This window comes from Arvicola amphibius, chromosome 1 (assembly GCF_903992535.2).
Source record: "Arvicola amphibius chromosome 1, mArvAmp1.2, whole genome shotgun sequence".
NCBI lineage: Eukaryota > Metazoa > Chordata > Mammalia > Rodentia > Cricetidae > Arvicola > Arvicola amphibius.
Window position 1 is genome coordinate 169,743,404 of NC_052047.1, and position 13,524 is coordinate 169,756,927.

The window sequence follows — 13,524 nt, forward strand, 5'->3', positions numbered from 1 at the left end:
TGAAGTTCTCAGTTAGCAAATACTGACATGATGTTCATTCTAAGAGGAATATTTTCATAGTGCCCAGGTTTGCAGAAAGTCAGATTTTCTAAGCCTGGGAATTTTAGTTTTTGTTGTTCCTTATACTGAAATACTTACAGCAGCATCAAGACCTTAGATCCATATTGACCCTGAATTGTGGAGCTAGAAACAGACTCAATGTTACAATACTCCACCTTCCATGTGAGGGTCTTGTAAAGTAGAGAGTTACAAACAAGACCTCCTGGAAAGCGAAGAAGAGGAACCCTTAAGGTGGGGCGGAACCCTTAAAGTGGGGCGCCAGTATGTTCACAGAAAGCCTACGTAGTACGTATATATATAGTGTTAGGGAGCATCTTCCGATGGGAGCATAAAGAATACGAGTGTGTCCACAGAATGCTAGTCTCTACTTGTATGTAATGACATCAACACTCCCTAGGGTAATCACTAAGGAAGTCTCTCCCCACCCCCAACAACTCACGCTTTAAAGTAGGTCTAATGAAGTAGCCAAGCGACACCATGGTGCCTCTACTGAAAATGTCTGAAACAGCCACTATGTATCTTTTACAGAGACAAGATAGTCACAGGAGTAGCCAGGGCTGAACAAACACAGGAAATGAAGACTGAGAAAAGTCAATAATATCCATATGTCCTCAACAGGGAAAAATAGTCGGGATTTTTTTATCCTGTGGGTTCCACCTGAAGACTTGAACAAATATTTTCAACTCAACTCCAAAAGAGCCAAGAGAAATGGCACCACCAATCATTGTGGGAAGGCTACTAAGGAATGAAAACTTCTTCAAGGACATTGTTTTAGTTCACCGTTTTAGAAAATACAATATACTCAAATGTTCACTGTGCTTTCCATGAAATTTACCACACGCGCCTATGTTGAAGCACTTTGTGCTTCAAATGTGAAATTCAGAATGTGCTCTTTACTTCTCTGCTTTGCCAAGAATCCCACCCTTTGATGACATTAGCTTTGCCACCCCTAAGAGACACTGCAGAACTCTCTCTGTCATATAGCTGCCACTCCCACTTCCCCTGTCACTACAGGTCAGTTATCCAAACCCGCATGACTGAATTTCTTCATGAAACAGTAAGAGCTTGCTACTCAACTGGTTTTAAGTCTGCTCTTCTTTGACTATGGAAAACTCCCTGCACACTATCTGTTGTGTGCACATCTGTCATGTGCACATGGAGCTACACTGTATTACCAACCACTCCCTTTGATCTTGAGCAAGAATCAAAAGCGTTATCCACTCTCTGCTCATTCATAAAATAGTGCTTTCTAAGCACTCTGTACTTTCAGAGGAAGCATTTATTCAGTAGCTACCAAAAAGGGGGAAAAAGCAAATAAATATGTCATATTGGCCAATTTTTGAAAATGAAGAATGGTCCAAAATGACTGGAGTCGGTTAAACCATGTCCAAGTGGCAAGTGTCTGCAGATCTGTTGACTGTGCTCATTTCTGTTTTATTTTGTTTCGTTTTGTTTTTTAAAAAAAGTCATTTTTGCCCCAGCATCATATACAGCAGTTCCCCTCAAAGTCTGGGTCAGAAACACATCACTAAGATATGCCAGCATTAGGCGCAGCCATTAAGACCTGCGAGAAGGGAAGGTGAGAAAGCAACAGCAGAATCAAGCATCATGCTTAATTAATATCATACCGATGTCGTACATGAATATTTATTTTGCTTTTTTTTATAAATTGCACTCCTGTTTGAAATAGGTTTAAATAAAAACAACAACAAAATATACTTAACTTTTATAACTGAGAAAAAAGAAGCCCCCCAAAATGACATGATTAATATAGAAAAAAATTAGACAAACAAGCATTTAAGTTAAGCAAAACCACCCATGAGATTGGAAAAAAAAAGAAAAGATAGAAACTACAGGGTGGGGTGGGGGGTGTAAGATGAAAAGAAATAAATAAACTATATAGGGAAATATGCCTAAAATTAAAGTTTTCACACATGAATTATGTCAACAAATCTTTGGAGCACTCAATGCTAGGAGCTAGAAAATCAATTTGGTTTACTCACAGTGTAACGCCTTCCATACTTCCGAGCTAAGTCATTGATCACAATATCATTTCAAGCCCACTGGATAATAAAGAAGAAGTAAACCACTCGCCTTTAGGAAAGACCTATGTTCAAACATCAGTGAGAAGCTCTGAAGAAGCCAAGGAGCCGAGACCTAAGTCACAAGCTCCCTGGACTCGGTTCTTCAACCCTAAAAGCCTGGGAGGGCAAACACAATCACTAGGGTCTCTTGATAGTGTGTTTTTCCTAATACTTTAGATAAGAAGTACTACTTTAAAAACACTCACATAAACTGAGCAGTGGTGGCACATGCCTTTAATCCCAGCACTCGGGAGGCAGAGGCAGGCGGATGTCTGTGAGTTCGAGGCCAGCCTCGTCTACAAGAGCTAGTTCCAGGACAGGCTCCAAAGCCACAAAGAAACCCTGTCTCAAAAAACAAAAAAAAAAAAAATACTACAATAACAAATTAATATATTGAATTTATTTCTTTATGAATTAAAGCTAGAGGAATTGTGCAGACATAGAACTAAACAGTGGCCCTCTCTACCAACCCAATTAAAGACTGTTGGGAGGGCCAGGCCTTCCCTAACACCATGCACAAAGACAGCACTAACCAAAAACCAAGGGATGCAGCACTAAATTTTGATTCTGCTAGGAAAATCAAATCCCTAACTAACTAGTATACCTCACCAGGAAAATTTCACTGAGAGAACCTTTTTTTTAAACTAAGATGCATTTACTTATATTTTTTATGTGTTAGTGTTGTGTTTGCACCATTAGCCTGCCTGATGCCCACAGAGCGCAAAAGAGGAGGTCAGATCCCCTGAAACTGGAGATATCGGCAGTTGTGAGCTGCCATGTGGGTGCTGGGAACCGAACCTAGGTCCTCTGCAAGAGCAGCCAGGGCTTCTAACCTCTGAGCCATCTCGCCAGTCCCCTCTTTTTATTTAAAAATTTTCACATTCTTCTCCTCCATCTTAGGCTCAAACATTCTACTCAAGACTACCAAAAAAAAAAAAAAAAAAAAAAAAAAAAAGTTTTAAGGAGAAAGACAAAGAGCAAACAGAAATATAATGTTCAGGATTTTCATATATGACATTTTGCCAAACTTAGATTTTTATACCCCATTGGGTCTCACAATGAAAATGTTCACTCTGCTAATGAGTTACTAAATCTTTCCTTCTGACCACTTTCAAACTCTTAAAACACTCTTGTAATTCAGGTCAGAGAGGAAATGACTTAACCTCTAAGGAAACTAAGGTAGAAAAACCATTTAATAATGCCACTCATTCTCTGGAAAAGTATCAACTTTGATCAAAATATAAAATCATGCCTCAGTCTCCTTCGCAGGGCTCCAGACACTGCTCCTTGTAGATTAAGAGAGATTAGACAAACGAAAGCAATGTTAACTCATTCTCTCAAGAAAATTCCAAAAACGAGTTCTATAATGCCTATTTACAGCTAAAGGCCCTTTCTTAGTAAATACCATTAATAGACTCATCAAGAGTCATAATTCATCCGATGAGCCAGTTAATTATTAATTTTCATACATCATTTCATTTCCTTAGGCTACATTTAGCCTTTGTTACATTTTCCATTCCTTATGCTGAGAGCACTTCTTACCCTGCACACACACACACACAAAAATAAATCCTGTTAATGAAGCACAAATAACGGTCAGGAAGCAAACTGATCCTGAATATGATTTTTTATACACACACACACACACACACACACAATGTGTGCATGCATTTATGGTGCATGTGTGCATTGTCTGTGTGTGCGTGCGTGCGTGCATGTGTGTGTGTGTGTGCGCGCGCGCACGCGTGCGTGTACATGTAAGCCATCTATGACATGCTACTTTTTTCATTCTCCCCTTTTGGGTTAATGATTGTATAATTTCATTAAGCTCTGTCATTTCAACTTCACTGCCTTCATAGTTTAATAGGCCCATGCTATTCTCCTGGGCTTCTCCTGTTACTGCTTTTTGTCGCCAGAAGAATATAGAAATAAAAAACCTATTGACGGATAATATAAGGTATTCTCATGCACGGCTGCATTGTGAAGCAGATTTTGCAATTTAATCAAGGACAGAGAGAGCTGAATGTTCTTATATCCCAAGAGTTCATTTTAATAAGCAGAATGTACCTTGTTCTAACACAGGTGACTGAGTCCTCCGTAAAGACTGTATAAACAAAAACCAATCGTGTAAGTCATTTTATTGGCAACAATATAAACACAGCTATATTAGATGTCACCAATAAATCAGAGTGATTCTTGTCGGCAATTTCAACAAGAGGAGAGTGCAAACATGGGTCCATGACGTGGGAGGATATTATGGAGGAACTATATCGGACGTGGACAGTATCATTTCTCTGGGCCAAAACTGGAATGTCCTCTATTATGATGGTGGATCCACAGCAAGACATAGTTGTTTGTGTGGGTTCCTAACTGTATGCACTGAAACCAAGAAAGTCACAAAAGTTTCACAAGAAGAAACTCACATTTGAGTTGTAGAGCAGACACTCAAAGAAGCGTATAAATCTTGTCACTCGGTACTCTCAAGGCCTAATGAAGACTGTAAGACTATTACCACATTTATGTTGAACATCTGGATATACCGACATTTAACAATACACTCTCTGGTAAGATGAAATCAGAGATCTCACTATAGCACTAATTAATGAGACAAATGAATGTTCCCAGCAAACATTCCACCCAAGTCTTCCAACGACCACTCAGAAGAGACACTATAGCCTGCATTAGGGCCTCTCTTCAACAGAACCCATGATCCAAACTCTAAACTAACTCATGATCAACATATTGTAACAATTCTAAATAAACTCCAAACAAACTCATGATCAACATATTGTAACTATTCCAAACTCTAAACTAACTCATGATCAACATATAACTATTCTAAATTTTATATTCATAAGCTGTCTCTAGAAAGATTCATTTTTCTTAAGCAAATGGAATAAAATAACTGACAGTGCATTTTAAATCGAAGTCTGTAGCTATGACGTTTACAATGTGGGGCATGAGCATGGCCAAAGCCTAAAACAGGAACAAGAGGAGGAAGACGAGCTATATAGTTCGGAGCCCATCCTAGTCAGTCAGTCTGACCGTCAGAAGCAACATTCTGAAGATCCAGGCAGTGGCTGTGAAAACAATAACTACAGACCAGATGCCTGGTAAGAAAATCCGAACCTTCAGAGAGACCGTATTGGAGACCGGCAGTGAAGCTAGGCAGCACCTCTGCCCCCAGGATGCACCTTCCACACCTGCGTGCATCCACAGGCCTCTCGCAGCCTCCTGCTTTACCCAGTGTCCCTGGTTTTAGCAATAATTACTGAGAAGTTTGTCATCGCTTTGTCTCAGTCATTAACTCGTCAATGAGTACAGAAAGGTCTAGAAAGCTGTGGCCCTACAAAGAATGGCCAGTCAGTCCAAAAAATAATCATAATCATAATTAGATTACTAATCATCAAATTAGGATGAACCTGAAACCAAAAAACCTTCGGCATATACAGGGATGTTCGGACAGGCAGTCATGGGCTGGCGATGCCTTGCACAGCACAGGAATACGCTGAGTTCTTAGGCAGGTCTACAGTTACCAAGATACTCATTCCAAAGCAGTGTTTTGCAAACTGGGCAGCAATCCCCTGATGGCCTATGGTATCAGTTTCTCAACAAGGAAAGGTTTTTTAAATATATATAAATAAATAGAACAGACTGCAATATATTTGAAGCTATCAGAGTACATCAAGAGTAATAGTCAAGAACTGTTCTGTTTCACCTCTTGGCAGGTGTACCGATCTGTATGCACACTGTGTGTTTTGGATAAACACTGTAACTTATGGTGGGTCAAAACGAAACAAAACCTGGTGTTAGAAAACCATTTGGACTCTTTGCTGGCCCAAACACCTACAAACAGCAGCTGTGGGTACAGCCAGATTTAAACAATCAAAGTAAAAGAAATACCAAAATGGTGTACAATGTAGAAAATATTTGAAAGCTTGATACTTTAAGTTTTTGTTTGGTTTGGTTTTATTTGTTTTTTGTTTCCTTGAATGTTTTCTTGAGACAGGTATTCTCCATGTAGCCCTAGCTGACCTGGAACTCTTTTTGTAGACCAGACTAGCCTTGAACTCAGAGATCTTCCTGCCTTTGCTTCCGCTTTATTACTTTTTTTAAGGTCAAACAATATAAAGTTACATTTCAACCACTGCTATCTATCACCTCTCAATAGAGAGGAATTGATCATTTGTGCTGATAAGTAACAACTGAGCGACCAACAGCGTCAGCATCTAAAGAACCTAAAATGGAGTCTGATGGGTCAGTGAGAAGGTTTATGAACACTGGTTCCTCTTCAGAGTTCTGGGGTCCAGTTCCCACCACCCACTTGCCGCTCACAGCTGTCTGTAACACAGTGTCAAGGGGTCAAAAAAAAAAACCCTATCTTGCCTTCCAGACATCAGGTATGCATGTGGTGAACAGACATGCATGCAAACAAAACACCCAACCTATAAATTAATAATAGCAATAATTATTGATTATTTTTAGATCTTCCCAGTTGCAGAGTGTAGACATTAATCCCAAGAATGAAGTCACACCCCGATTAAAAACCAAAATATGCAATAGCTATATATTAACACAACTCAGTTTTTTAGAAGAGTGAGCTGGTTTGTTTTTTTTTTTTTTAAACGTGGTCTTAATATGAGTTAACCATCAGATCCTGAGATGAGGAACCTAAAATGGAAAAGATGAATTCATCCCCTATGACGTCACCCCTGCATTAATTACCTGCACTGCTGGGACTGAGTCCCATGTGGCCATCATTTGAGACACAAAGCCCTCTTCTTCCAAAACTGGAAAAGCGGTGGAAACTGACTGGAGAATGTTCTTTGTAGAGAAAACAGGAAAACCCATCCTTACACAAAGAGGCACAGGCGAAGGGAACTATGCCTAGACGGAAAGACGGCTCCGGGTCCCTCGGTTTGTAAAACCTACCACTCCGTCCACAGGAATGGCTATTTTTAAGGTTAAAACCACAACTTTCTCAAAGGGGTAAGAGACAGCTACCTAAAGAAGATTCTAGAAGCAAAGTTAATCATCCAGACCCAAGAGTCAAGCTTGCTGAAGAATCTCTGCCACACGTGGACTGAATGATTTCTGTCCTTGGCTACAGTGACTCGAAAGTAGCCACTGTTAGGTATTTTTAATCGTTGGTAGACAGAAGTTTTTATACAAGTTAATTCTGTCCCCTGACATCAGGGAAGAAGTATGAACGTCCACAACAATGACTCGGCCTTTACCCAACATGACAACATATTTATTAAAAATCTTGTTTAAACCTTCATGAATGACTAAGCCAAGTTACAGACAGGAGTGGAGCCTATTGGTCATGCTGGAAAGGTTGGGAAAACATTAATCTATTTCTTCACACACAAAAACAGCAAAAGCCCTGGCCTCTAGTTGGTTTTCTGTGTACAGTATTCAGCAGGCCTAGAAATGAAACTTGGAAGCTCTGGCTCAGAACTGTTAAAAATCACTGACGTTCAGAAGTACCGGTCACTTTATCAAGGAGCCTGGGACAAGGTCAGATCTTGTGCTCCTGCCTATCTGCTCATCTAAAGTTCCGTAAGGCTTGCTGCCCCTGAAGGAACGAGCAGCCTTTCATGTTCTTGGCCTAGAGATCACAGCCGACAAGAATGGCCCGACTACTTTCTTCATCTCCAGGATGTGCTGAGCTACGGGGCACCTCTGAGGTTTCAAGCCATGGAGACAAATGCCCCGATTTTGTTCTCCAAACAGAAAATGACTAGACTCTTACTCTAGCACGCTGCCGTGAACCCTGCCACCAGAGTTCCCAGCCTCCTCTTTCTCAGTTTGTGTATGATGTATGCATTTACGCATGATGTTTGTATGTCTGCAGATCAATATGGAAAGGTACATGTGCACAGGCACGTGGGAAACGGATGACAATCTCTGGTGTCAACCCCAGTGATGCACTCCACCTCCTCCGAAACAAAGTCCTGCACTGACCTAGGGCTCACCAATGAAGCTACACTTAACTGATCCCCATTGCCCGGGTCCCCCAGTACTGGAGTCTAGTATTTCCACATGGGTTCTAGAGTTAGAACTTGGGCCAAGCTGAGAATGCTGGGAAAACATCTATTTCTTCACGTGGTCCTCATACTTGTAGAGTTTTACCAAATGAGCCACCCACGAGCCCACTTTTACTCCCTCTCCAAGCCCATTTTATGTCCTTCTTACTATTCCCAAGTTAGTCTCCATGTCTCTATCTGTCAGATAAGGACACCCATACTATTGTGTGCGCTGTCCATGCCATTACAGAGCATTGTATGTCATATTCTCAGTACAGTGCCAAGGACATACAGAAGTCAACAAATGTTAACTATCTTTACTCCACACACATTTTTCATTTTAAATTCCTACCTTTCTTCAGTGCGCTGTGGCTACATGCCTGTGTCATTTCCCTGTCTAAATTATCACTTCTTTGAGTTTTAGCTTATATCTGAAATCCAACCAGCCCTCGTATGTAGAGACTGTCATACACTGTATTTACATATCTGTCCTTTTCACATCTTAGTTATCACACATGGATTTCAATACTAATTTATACATATATTTACTATATTTATGCTATCCATATTATGCAGATCATATTGTGCAGAAAATATAAGTGGGATATATAATTATAGCCTGCCCTTATCATTTCTTATCTGAATAAATGCAGTATAAGTGACATGTGACAGTGCAGTAACGAGCCCCATGCTCTACGTCTTCTAGATCCAGCTGAATTACAGCTGTACACTGTCTAGTCTAGTCCATGCTCCTACTCTCTTCCTCTCTCTAAGCAGGAAAGTGTAACATAGAAATCCTATCCTGTCCTCTGGGCAGACACAAGATTCCCACCTGAGCCTTGACATTCTGGTGGACAACTTCCACGGTCAATCCAGCACTAGACCCAAGTTATGTTTGCTGTGGAGTGGTGGCCCTCACCCCAGGGCTACCAATGCAAACCCTTCAGCCCCTTTTCCTGCTCACCCGGACTCACACAAGGCACGCAGGTACCAAACTGCTGACAGGTAGGCGTAGGACCCACTTCACTTGTATTTCTCCTTAGTCCTACCACTTTAAGTAACGCTCAAACAAATACTTTCTCTAAGCCAAACTGTTCCGATTTCCTTTAAAGGAAAAGCAAAATTACCTGACCTCCTATAAAGTTGTGTGCAGATCAAACAAAGCTAGAACTATTCCAACTGCATAAAGATACTTGTTCAGGAAAACTCACACGAGAGCTAGCAGTGTTATCTTAAACAGTGATTCTCAACCTTCCTAAAGCTGGGACCCTTTAATACAGTTCCTCACGTTGTGGTGACCCCCAACCATAGAATTATTTGGTTGCTACTTCACAACTTTAAGTTTGCCACTGTGATGAATCGTAATGCAAATACGTGGTGACATGCAGGATAACTGATATGCAACCAGCAAACGGAGGGGGGGGGGGTCACAGCCCACAAGTTGAGAGCCACCGCCTTGCAGGGAGGCAGTCACTGAGGGACTTCTGAGATATTAGTTTGATGGGCGTGTCCTGTTTATGAAGCTAACAACAGGTGTGAACTTCCAGATGGGTATTTTGTTTACCGCAATAAAAATGCGGGCTTTTGTATCAACTCCGCCTAAAGTAAGGGAGTAACTAGAAAAACACGGAACTCGGGCATCTTCTAGAAAAATTCACCTCGTCTTCATGTCATTTTGTCTCTTCCTCCCTGACTAAGAATGCCATCCTATTTTTATCTCAAAGACTGCCCATGTGCCTTTCCCCCCTTCAGTCCTGAGTTTATGGACCAGCCAAACATAAAAGGGTTAATCCTGTATTGACAACTTATTTATAACAGAATTCCTCTATAGAAAAATAATTGCAGAAACACAGGAAATGACTTCTCCAAAAATAAGAGTGTGCTCCGGTGCCTCTTCCTGGATCCACTCCCTCAAAAGAACTCCTACAATCTGGGAGATTTAAACACTAACATTCCAACTCCAATGACCAGCAACTACAACCTGAGAGGACGATGCAGACAGAATATCCTCAGGCTTATTAGGAAATAAATAATGTGATTAGGAAAAAGATAATGTGACCTGTCTTCTGAAACTGTGGAGTGACCACCTCTGCCACATAAAGTTAGGGCTGTTAGGAAACATCAGTTCCATTTATTTAACACCCCCCCTTCTTTTTTGCCCAGGTAAAAATTTCATACTAGGTAGAGTCTGGAGCCCATCCAAGAAACAGAGTTACTTTCTGGAGTAAAGACCACTTTCTTCCAAGCAAACCAACCAACCTCAGCTATCTGAGCTCTGCTAATCTGAGTGGGGACTTTGGCAGAAGCATTGGGAGAACTGATGGAAAGCCAGATAGAATCAATGAACTGGAGAATGGCCACTCTGCCCAGACTGACCTTAGAAGAGCAAGGGGAGAGAGAATCATCCCAGAGCACAAGGAATTAACTAACTCACTCTCAAGAAGAGCCTAGTCCTCCTGGCATGAAAGAAAAAGAATAAACAAAGTACCAATAACAATGGGGATAATGCCTCCTTCAATTCAAGGGGGAGTAGGGCTGGAACTAGTCTTGATGAGAACTGTGGCAAATTCTAGTAATTAAATGTCAGCAGTTCTCACTGGAGAGGGGGGGACATGCAAGTTCACGCAGTTCCCTCTTTAAATCAGGTCTTTCCAAGCACAAACTTCATTATTTTCCTGCAAACTTTTACAGGTTGCACCTGCCTTGTGTAGCCTCACTGCAAACGAGAGAGAAAGCAGGGAGTAAGGCTTAAACTAACACGAGTTCACTTTTACCTTTTAAAAAGTTCCTAATTTAGTTTAAAAAGTGAAGTCCAGTGGGCAAGGAGACATTTGGGGAACGGACCTGGCTCCCACCCAAGGCAGAAAGCATGACTCATCAAAGCTTCAGAGCAGACAGAAGACGCTTCGCGTTTGTCTTGAGTTCGCCTTCGGGCCAAGAACCGCTCTCAACTGAGAAACTTCAGTGTTTTTCCTGGATGCTTAAGTCTGGCAGGGGTTCTCGGGCAAAACCCCTTGAGTCTCATTTAATTTCCAGGTCCCCTAGGCCTTTTTAACGGTTACCTCTGGGGACTACCGGTCCCATTAACCCAAAGGGAATTGGTCCACTGGGGGGAGCTGTATAACTTCTCTTTCCTCGCTAACTCTAGGATCACCAGGGACCACCAACCCCAATTCTCAAGAGATGTTGCTGTCCTAGAAAGAGACTGCAGGATTGGGAAAGTGTACACTCCAGGAGAAAAAGGGTTGCAATTGCTGGAGTGTATAGTCCCTGTGGACACTGCTCCCTAGTATTCCGGAAGTGGCCCCCTACCCTCTATCACATAAGACCAGGTTGGGTTCAGGGAAGCCAAACCAGGAAGAGGTACACAGGGCAGAGGAGCCTAGGTGGCGGTGGGGCTGCAGGGCCGAGATGTGTGGCCTCCCCCGCAACAGTGGGTAGAAAGCCCTCCGGGGGGCTTCAACACCGTCCCCAACACACACACACACACACACACACACACACACACACAGAGGCACAGACCCACAGATGACCCACAGACACACACACTTTTGCCCCGCGGGGGTCCTGGGTCCCCTGGTCTCCCCCGAGATAAGTGAGGGGAGGGTCCGGAGGTGGAGGCGCCAGGGCCCCTAGTGGTGCTCGCTGCACCCTGCCGCCCCCGCTCTGCCCCCGCCCCTCACCCGCTGCGTGTCAGCCAGCCAGCAAGCGAGCGAACGCAACAAAACAAAACAAACTCGTGCCGGCTTCCTGTTGTGCAACCCCGTACTGAGTAAGTCGGGGGCAGAAAGGCCGCCGCCAGCCGCCTGTGGGGACCGACCGAGGGGACCCGCGGGTCGGAGCCCCGGAAGCCGCACTCGGGTGCGCAGCGCCCCGTACCCCGCACTCTGCCCGCATCCGGACCATGGTGCGAGTGCCCCACACCAGGTGTCAGTTTGCGGTCGCCTTCCAAACACACTACATACCAAGTCCAAGGACGCGACCTTTCCCCAAAGTGTCTCCCTCCAGGTACCTACTTGAATCATCCATAGGATGACAAATTCGCCTGGGCCAAGGTTTACAGACATTTGGGTGAGTTCCTCGTCCCCGGGTGACTTGTCAGCTCTAGTGAGTAACTTGGAAATGTCGCTTGGGGCAAGGTGTGTGTCTAGCATTGCCAACAACTCACTCACGCTTTCCAGAAAGTGGTCCCGGCCGACTTCAAAATAGACACAGGGTCATTTATAGGGACCAGAGTCTTGAAGTGGGACAAAGTCCCCGAGGCTGAGACACTTCCCAAACAGTGCTGACATTTTGTACCGGCCCATAAAAAAAATGTACACGCGAGGTGACGAACCGGGCGGGGGGTGTTAGTGTCTGAATGCGTCTGCGATTTCGTGGCGTGGGAGGTTATAGTTGAAACTTGGCGGATGCGGATCGCTGCTCCTCTCCGAACTAAAAGCTGTATCCCGGAACCCAAGGACCTTCCTGAACAATGGGCACACCAACTTGGATGAAACACAAAAGTGGAAAACAGCCTTCGTGGCGCGACACAAACACGTGGAAGGCGGAAAGACAACTACTGTCCCGACTGTGAGCGAAAGACCTCAGCTCACCCCATCACTCCCGGCTTCGCCAAAGTTTCCCTTAAGTATGACCCCGAGGGATGGCGCGCACCGTGCAGGAGAGCTCGGTAAACTGGCTCTGACTGCGTAGCCTTCTGGAACCTGTATTTTCTTTCAAAAGGCACAGAGACTCTTCCCTCACAAGTGAAACTTCAACACCTTGCTGGTTTCCTTTCCGTGTACACTGGGCGCTCTTAGGCAACTGACAGTCAGTCTGATGGCTAAGTGAATATTGTCATCAGCCTCGGTAAGGTGTGCCTAGGTCTCTAGAAGCCCTGAGTATGGGGAGTTGGGGTGCCCGTGTCCTCAAACCCGCGCGAACGCCACCAACCCGGCGTGCACAAACTATTCTAATCCCGAGTTTGCATCTCTGCGACTAACCGCCCCCACACTCTCTAGCGCCTTCTTGCTCCGTCTCTCGCCTGCCGAACAAAGTTCCTATGGCATCCACTTACCAGGTAACCGGATTTCCACAACAAAGCTAGGCGCGCTAGTCTCTTCTCCCCGCCAGCCGGAGCGTGACAGCACTAGCGACGAGTGGGTGGGGGCTGAGCCCCTCAGCGCTCCACGCGGGCTCTGCCTCCTTTGGAAATGAAAACTCGCATCCAAGTCCAGAGCCGGAGCTGGGAAACGCGGCCCGATGGCCGTGCGTGTGCGCGCGCGGCTGCAACGGCGGCGGCCCGGGAAGGAGGAGGCAGGGCAGCCGGCCGACTCTCGGCATCAGCTCGCTGTCCCCGCTACACACAG